At 38.4% G+C, this 8,754-nt stretch overlaps 1 non-coding gene across 1 annotated transcript; it reads left to right on the forward strand.

The window, feature by feature from the left end:
- The first annotated feature begins 3,982 nt into the window (after nt 1–3,982).
- On the forward strand, nt 3,983–4,058 carry TRNAT-GGU (transfer RNA threonine (anticodon GGU)). Its single transcript has one exon. It is a non-coding gene; the product is annotated as a tRNA-Thr (tRNA).
- The last annotated feature ends 4,696 nt before the right edge of the window (nt 4,059–8,754 follow it).

An 8,754-nucleotide genomic window follows, 5' to 3' on the forward strand; every position in this document is an offset into this window, starting at 1 on the left:
AAGAATAAAAACATGGCTTAACTACTTGTAGGCTGAAGCTAAAGCCAGGCTATAAATAGGAATTTTCATAGGACACGAATCAATGAAACAGAGAAGTGACAGTAGGAAAAAGCAGCAGTCCACATACTGGTTCTTTACAAAGCTCAATGGAATGAATAAACCCCTATCAGCCTGACCAAGAACAGAAAGAAAGAAAGCTGGAGAGAGAGGCGGAGATAACAGGTTTTCAAGAGTTGATATCACTAACCATCCTGCAGAGTCTAAAGATAATAAGGAAATATCATAATAAATATTTTATATAACTTAAAAGCTTGGGTAAAACGGAAAAAAAAAACTCCTCAGAAAGCAAAGCTTATCAAAAGTGTCTCAAAGAGAAAAAGAATACTTGAATAGCTCTTTATAAAATCAACATTTTCAATTAATTATTAAAAAGATGCTGACACACACATCCACACCCAAAACACACACACACACACACACACACACACACAATCCAGTCCAGAATGATTTCACTGGCAAATTATAAAATTATATCAAGCATTTAAGGAAGAAATAATGCCAACTGACTACTTAGGAAAAATACTTAAAGTATTATAATTTGTTTGTTTGTTTTTTTTAATTCAGGAGGTAGGATACTCTCAAACTTGTTTCATGAAGTGAGAATTCCCTGATATTAAACCTGATAAAAGCTAGTATGAGAAAATTAAAAGACAAGAAAAGATTAAAATATTAACGATTCATAGGAAAGGATAATAAGTTAGGGTTGCGGGAGGCAGAATGATACCTTCCCAAAGATGTCACTGGTAATTCTGGAAAATGAAGAGTTAGCTTACAGGGCAAGGGCAAATTATGGTAGCAGACAGACTTGTTTGCTTAAAACAAAGATTATCACAGAGGTCCTTCCAAGTAGAAGAGAAAAGCAGAAAAAAGAGATGGCCCAACAAAGTGTCTAGATCGTGGAAGAGAGTCAAATAAAAATTGTTTTTAAAAACAAATTGGTTAGCATATAAAAATCTAAGATTTGCATGATTTGAAAGTGAATTTCAGAGTTTATAGTGACATTGGTCCATTTTAAGCTTAATGAATTTATTTATTGTAAAAACTAATGTAATCTATGTTATTTAGTTTTAAATACATTTGAACTGATGCAGATTTTAAAAATCTGACTCCTTGCCTGAAGTGAAACACTATTAAAATCCCATACATCTGACCACAACAAAATCAGTCAACAGAGGTCATATGTAAATCTAATGGCTATTAATTTCGAGAAATATCATTTAAAGTGATAGTATAAAAAGTGAATGATCGATTTAAGAACACTGGCCAGTTGGAAGGACTACTGAAAGTTTGATTAAATAAAGTAGCATAGTGACACATTCTCCCCTCACATCCTACAGCAGAATCACGCTCACCAGGGTTAAAGTAGGAACTATGGGGGTATTCTAGTTTACTCATACTTCAGAGCCAGTTAGAAATGCAGATTCTCTGGCCCCATCCCAAGTCTATTAAATCAGAATCTGTATTTTACAACATTTATATATGTATTATATTTTGAGGAAATGCTATCTATAGAATCAACATGGTACAAGACTAAAATAGGTCAAAGATGTAGGTTAGAATGTGTATGTACAGAATCTTATTTTTTTTTTTACTGCTCTCTTAATTGGTTACCAAAATATGCATTCCAATATGCCATGGAGTGTTCAGCCTAGAATAATTCCTAAAGTTCGATGCATTGATTTTAATTCTGAAAGTTTATCCTGATGAATGAGAAGAAACTTAGAGAAGGTAATGAACAGATATCACAAATCACTGAAATATGCAAAGCCTTAAGTTAAAATAAATGCCTACCACATAGAATATTAAGTAAACGGAGACCATTCCTTCAATAAATTAGAAACTATCTAATAGATACAATGTTGAAGATTACAGTAATGAATAAAATGTTTGTGATATAAAAATAAATGATATAAAGCAAACCTGTACAAGCAGTATGAGCACAACAAATCAAATGAACATAAAAATATAAGCACATCACAAAGGAACATTTCAAGAGTTTATCAAAAGCAGAGTTTGTCCTGCCAGTGGAATACTGGGCCATTTTTAAATTTTGCTTTGGTTTAATAATCTCCTATTGTCTCTAATCATACATAATCATGCATAAAAAATAAAATTAATTTGGGAAAATGATTTAAAAAAAAAAAAATGAAGAAGCCAAAGGCTATAATTGGAATTTCTTTTGCTGAATATGAATAAACATAGAAGCAATAAAATAGGGCAGAAAAGAGCATTTTGAGTTGTCCTAAATTCCATCTGTTACTGAAAATAGGACAATGAAACAAGAATTCTGACTTGCCCTAAATCTCATCTCTTTCTGCTAAGTCAGCTTTAATAAGACAGAAGGTCTCATTTTTGACATATATTTCTGATTGGCACTCATAAGAGAGTTACTGTCCACCAATGTGTGAGTGCAATTCGCTCTTAGAGAATTATTTCCCCCTCTAACACTACGAATATATAGATGGTTATCTATGAGGGCAGCAGGGGGAAGTGGGTGGAGGGGAAGGAATAGCCAAAGATACATTCCAAAATGTCCACACATGTTTGTGACCCAGTTTTATCTTGGGCAAAAGAGTAAAATAAAGAATGATACAATGACCTACATTTTTTTTTAACAACTTGCTTTTTAAACTTTTTTGAACAAAATCAATCTGTGCCCACCATTTTTGCATTAACTGATGAGTCAAATGGCAATTTACATAAAATAGAAATGTGTGCCTTTTGTCAACAGATTTTTATCATGCAATATTCTTTGATATAAACAAATAGAAATAAAATAAAATCAACTTATAGAACCATGGTAAGGTCATTTAAATATATTTAGTCTAACTATTTTAATTCTGCACAATGTGAAAAAATTTATTCACATAAGATCTCTTTAACTTGGTTAAGTTTGAAAAGGATAACTTGAAAATTTTGGAACGTCAAATCAGAGTAATTTTACTAAACACACTGAAAATTATTGCTGTGAGAAACGTCCGAGATTTTACTGCCTATGTTTTCTTCTAGGATTTTTATTGTTTTGTGTCTAACATTTAAGAACTGAATTCATTTTAAGTTTATCCTTGTGCATGGTGTAAGATTATCTATTTCCTTCCTTCCTTCCTTCCTTCCTTCCTTCCTTCCTTCCTTCCTTCCTTCCTTCCTTCCTTCCTCCTTCCTTCTTTCCTTTCTTTTTTTTGCATGTATCTGTCCAATTTTTCCAACACCGTTTATTGAATAGAGTTTTTATGCCATCTTATTTTTTTGCCTCCTCTGTTAAATATTAATTGACTATAAAGGTGTGGGTTTATTTCCAGGCTCTCTATTCTATTGCATTGATTTATATATCTGCTTTTAATGTCAGTACCACACTGTTTTGATTACTATGGCCTTGCAGTATAGTTTGATATCAGGTAGCGTGATTCCTCCACCTTTGTTCTTGTTTCTCAATAATGCTGTCACAAGTTGGGGTTTTCTGTTGTTCCATATAACTTTCTGGAATATTTTTTCTAGTCTGTGAAATACACCATTGGTATCATGATAGGAACTGCACTGAATTTATAGATTGCTTTGGGTAATATGGATATTTCAATGATGTTAATTCTTTCTATCCATGAACATGGTATATGCTTCCACATATTGGTATCCCTTTCTGTAAGTTAAAAACCTTAGTTCATTAAGAAAAGAATAACAAGGACAATAAAAATAATCACATTACCAACATTTTTACCATAAGTCTCTTATTATGCTTCTAAGAATATTACATGTATAATCTTGTGTAGACCTTACCATAGTTTTTGAGAGAGATGTTCATTTTTTAAAAGCTAAAATGAAGACTTGGAAAAATAAATACAGTCAATACATAGTCCTCAAAACTATTGTATATGGAAAAAAAGTCTAAAATAATTGTGGCTAAATGTCTAATTTAGAAATGTTTGTAGCCCTGGCCTGTTGGCTCAGTGGTAGAGCGTCGGCCTGGTGTGCTGAAGTCCCGGGTTCGATTCCCGGCCAGGGCACACAGGAGAAGCGCCCATCTGCTTCTCCACCCTTCCCCCTCTCCTTCCTCTCTGTCTCTCTCTTCCCCTCCCGCAGCGAGGCTCCATTGGAGCAAAGATGGCCCGGGCGCTGGGGATGGCTCCTTGGCCTCTGCCCCAGGTGCTAGAGTGGCTCTGGTCGCAAAAGAGCGACACCCCGGAGGGGCAGAGCATCGCCCCCTGGTGGGCAGAGCATTGCCCCCTGGTGGGCGTGCCGGGTGGATTCCGGTCGGGTGCATGCGGGATTCTGTCTGTCTCTCCCCGTTTCCAGCTTCAGAAAAATACAAAAAAAAAAAAAAAAAAAGAAATAGAAATGTTTGTATTGGTTTTTCTTCTACCTTTGAAAACTTGGCCACTTATATGTGACAGTATCTATGTTTAAAACTAAATTTGGTGAAAGAACTACAGTGAAGAAATGAACCTCGAAGCATTCGCCTTTTGGGGCAAACATTTCTATTTTCTCAAGTAATATCAGATAAAATATCTTATTTAGTCACTATAAAAATCCAATATTGGCCCTGGCCGGTTGGCTCAGTGGTAGAGCGTCGGCCTGGCGTGCGGGGGACTCAGGTTCGATTTCCGGCCAGGGCACATAGGAGAAGCACCCATTTGCTTCTCCACCCCTCCCCCTCCTTCCTCTCTGTCTCTCTCTTCCCCTCCCGCAGAGAGGTTCCATTGGAGCAAAGATGGCCCGGGCGCTGGGGATGGCTCCTTGGCCTCTGCCCCAGGCGCTAGAGTGGCTCTGGTCGCGGCAGAGCGACGCCCCGGAGGGGCAGAGCATCGCCCCCTGGTGGGCAGAGCGTTGCCCCTGGTGGGCGTGCCGGGTGGATCCCGGTTGGGCGCATGCAGGAGTCTGTCTGACTGTCTCTCCCCGTTTCCAGCTTCAGAAAAAAAAAATACAAAAAAAAAAAATCCAATATTAATATGGCTCCAAACACCCACCTTGCACGTGCAATTAAAATAACATCAAGAAACCATGCATTTTTCCCTTTTCCCATCATTGATTTACATTGATTCCTAAAATTTTAGGAGAGTTCTTATAAGGCATTTTTATTTCTCACTAATGTTTATTTAATGCATTAAGAAAAAACATGTTAAATGCTACATCCTACAAAGTACTCTCTTTCATCTACTATATTCTGAGAAGTTGTAGGTGTCTCCTCACTGGAGTGTAAGATCGAAATGGGAGGGAGTCATTCATAATAACCATCATTTTTCTTTTTCTTTTTTTTAATTTTTTTAATTTATTCATTTTTAGAGAGGACAGAGAGAGGGAGAGAGAGAGAGAGAGAGAGAAGGGGGGGAGGAGCTGGAAGCATCAACTCCCATATGTGCCTTGACCAGGCAAGCCCAGGGTTTCGAACCGGCGACCTCAGCATTTCCAGGTTGACGTTTTATCCACTGCGCCACCACAGGTCAGGCCCATCATTTTTCTATATAACACCGTGCTAGAACATTATTGGGCCCTTAATCCACATGAATGAGTGGACAGCGTCGTGCTCACGTTGAAGTTACTCTTTGCAGTATGGTGTACAGAGTAAATAAGAGCTGAGAAATGAAAAGCTTCGCCTGACCAGGTGGTCGCATAGTGGATAGAACATTGACCTGGGACTCCCTCGAAGAAAAAATAAAAAATGAAAAAAAAATTTCTCCTTACATGAAACTGATGTCATCTCCTCCGTGTGCTGTCTAATCATTGTGCTTATTTCTGAACACTGAAGCCAACAGTGAGTTTGCATCAAGCACGTTCGGACAATAAAAATACCACCCAGTTATATTGGAATTGATGATGAGTTATCATAAAATAATTGACAGAATTAACACAAGTGGTGGCAGAGATTGATTACTATCAAATAAAATGGACAGGGAAATTAATTACTTTAAAAAAAAACACTTCATTTTCTTATAACAAATTTTAAATATGTAAAACCCAAATGTAGCTATATCACTTTTCGGAACTTTTTAACGTACATTACAGAAGAGTGGTGGGCAAAGGTTTCAAGTGGGGCTACTGTCTTTCATCTGCAGAATGTGCAAACTTTGGTCCAAGATGACTAAGGTATTTTAAGGTACAATTATGTAAAATTTTCCTTGAATTATTTTTCTCAAAATCTGTCTTCTTATAAGATAACTTAGACGTGTTTGAATTATATCTTATTCTTGAAAAGATTTATAAATGGGTTTATGGGCAGTGGCTACCGCGGCCATGCAGATTCACACTGAATTCAGGAAGACAGTAAAGGAACTGTGGGGCCAAAACATGTTGGGCCTTTCTGTTCATTAGAGCAGGGGTCCCCAAACTTTTTACACAGGGGCCAGTTCACTGTTCCTCAGACCGCTGGAGGGCCGGGCTATTAAAAAAAACTATGAACAAATCCCTATGCACACTGCACATATCTTATTTTAAAGTAAAAAAACAAAACGAGAACAAATACAATATTTAAAATAAAGAGCAAGTACACTTAAATCAACAAACTGACCAGTATTTCAGTGGGAACTATGCTCCTCTCACTGACCACCAATGGAAGAGGTGCCCCTTCCGGAAGTGCTGTGGGAGCCGGATAAATGGCCTCAGGGGGCCGCATGCGGCCCACGGGCTGTAGTTTGGGGACCCCTGCCTTCGAGTCTCTCAATGGTGGACTAGGAAGCAGGCAGGGAAAACTGCTTCCCTCTTTCTCCGGCCTCTAGACACCAAGCAAAACAGACTGGGAGAAAAAAACCTTCTCAGGCAGACAAGAGCAAACAATGGCCCCTCCCACTGGCAGCAGGCAATCCTCACTTTGCAATCTGCCACCCCGAGGGCAAGCACCTGCAGCTTTAGACTATACACACATGGTACTTACTGCCCAGTGCTTATGCACCAATCAGGCAAACACAGGGCAAGCAAGCCTAACACACTTGTTATACACTTGTTTGCCCCACAGTGGGAAACAATCCTCTTCACCCCAAAAGATCATGTGACTTGATCATTCTCTAATTCACAGGATTGCCCGGACTTTTGCATCACAGAGCTCTGCTGCAGAGGCTTCGTCTTGCTTGACAGTTACTAGCCTGTCCTCAATTAAAGACTCTCATAAAAATCTCTGAATCAGAGCAAAGGGTCTGGTTTCCTCCCTGCCCCACTCCTCGTAGTGCTTGTTAGGGGCCCTCTCATTACTGTGGAACCATTTGCTCAAGGACTGTGTCTTGGGTTTTGAGCACAAACTTTTTCAAGAAGTTTTGTTTTTCTTCGTTGTCACTTTTAAAAGTCGTATTTAAAAAAGTCTCCAACATGAACGTGCCTTTGAACTAGAATTCTCTCAAGTTGTGTTTCATTTCTCATTGTGAGGCTTTCAGAAGCTTTCAGACCCTGTGTCTTTAAACATCCTTTGTCTATATTCGCCAGTACTGACCTTGCAGTATTAAAAGGAAGGTCTGCTACTTTTATAATGGAAATGCACACCCAGGCTCATTCATTAAGGACAATAGATTAAGTACACATAGGACTTAAGAGCCTCTGACTGAGCTCCTGCTCAGATGCCAGCTAAGAATTTGGTATTCATTTATATGGTGATTCACTGGCCATAGGGGTCTGTCACACACGGAGATGACAGAATATTAGAGCCCCATGGAACCTTAGAGGGGTCGAAATTTGCACAATAGCACATAAATGAGCTGAGTAAATGCTTCCTGTTTACCTTTTGTTACTAACTGCTTTCTGCTTTTTGCTTTTCCTGCCTCCACCTGCTATGTTGTCAGGGGTGGAAAAGGAAACTTTAACTTGCTAACTGAAAGCACTGTAGTTACTTCTGCTTTTAAAATGTTGTTCAAGTCTACGCTCATGAGTTATTTTTTTCCTTTAGAGGTAGAAGAGGGCAGAGGGGGAATAAATGGTCAGGAAGGAGACTTGTCTTGGGGTGGTGAGCACACATTCAATAAACAGATGATGTATTTATTCGAGTTGTACAGCTATATAATTTTACTAACCAATGACACCCCAATAAATTCAATAAAAATTCTAAAAAATTAAAAAAATACATAGAATGTTTTTCAAGTGAATCACCTGCTTCTAGGTAAATGCTAAAGTTCTCATTTGTTTTTGTTTGCTTTATTGTTCCTTCTCCTTCCGAAGTTAACATCTGGGTATGTGAAGGCTAGAGCATTTCAGGGGTGTTTCAAAAGGCATGACTCTCTGGCTGACCTTGCCTGGGACAGTCCCTATTAATGTCTATAGTGTTGGGGCATTGTGAGTGACTCTTACTCCCAATATATCTTTGTTCAGACACTATAGATCAGTGGTTCTCAACCTTTCTAATGCCGTGACCCCGCAATACAGTTCCTCATGTTGCGGTGACCCCAAACCAAAAAATAATTTTGGTGGCTACTTCATAACTGTAATTTTGCTACAGTTATGATTCGGAATGTAAATACCTGATATGCATTATGTATTTTCCGATGGCTTTAGGCGACCCCACCGGGGTTGTGACCCACAGGTTGAGAACCGCTGCTATAGATGAAGATACCAGAAGCCACTTCTGGAGACTATAGTCTACTGCAGAGCAATGACTCTGTGCCAGGCCTTACAGTCTGAAGTCTAATAAACCTATTATTTCATGTAGTTTAGGAACTTATTCAGCCAAGACAGGAGCATTGTTCACATGTTAGACACTGTTCTAGGCTCAATTTGATTTGGCATTAC

The sequence above is a fragment of the Saccopteryx leptura genome, chromosome 9 (genome assembly GCF_036850995.1).
Source record: "Saccopteryx leptura isolate mSacLep1 chromosome 9, mSacLep1_pri_phased_curated, whole genome shotgun sequence".
Lineage (NCBI taxonomy): Eukaryota > Metazoa > Chordata > Mammalia > Chiroptera > Emballonuridae > Saccopteryx > Saccopteryx leptura.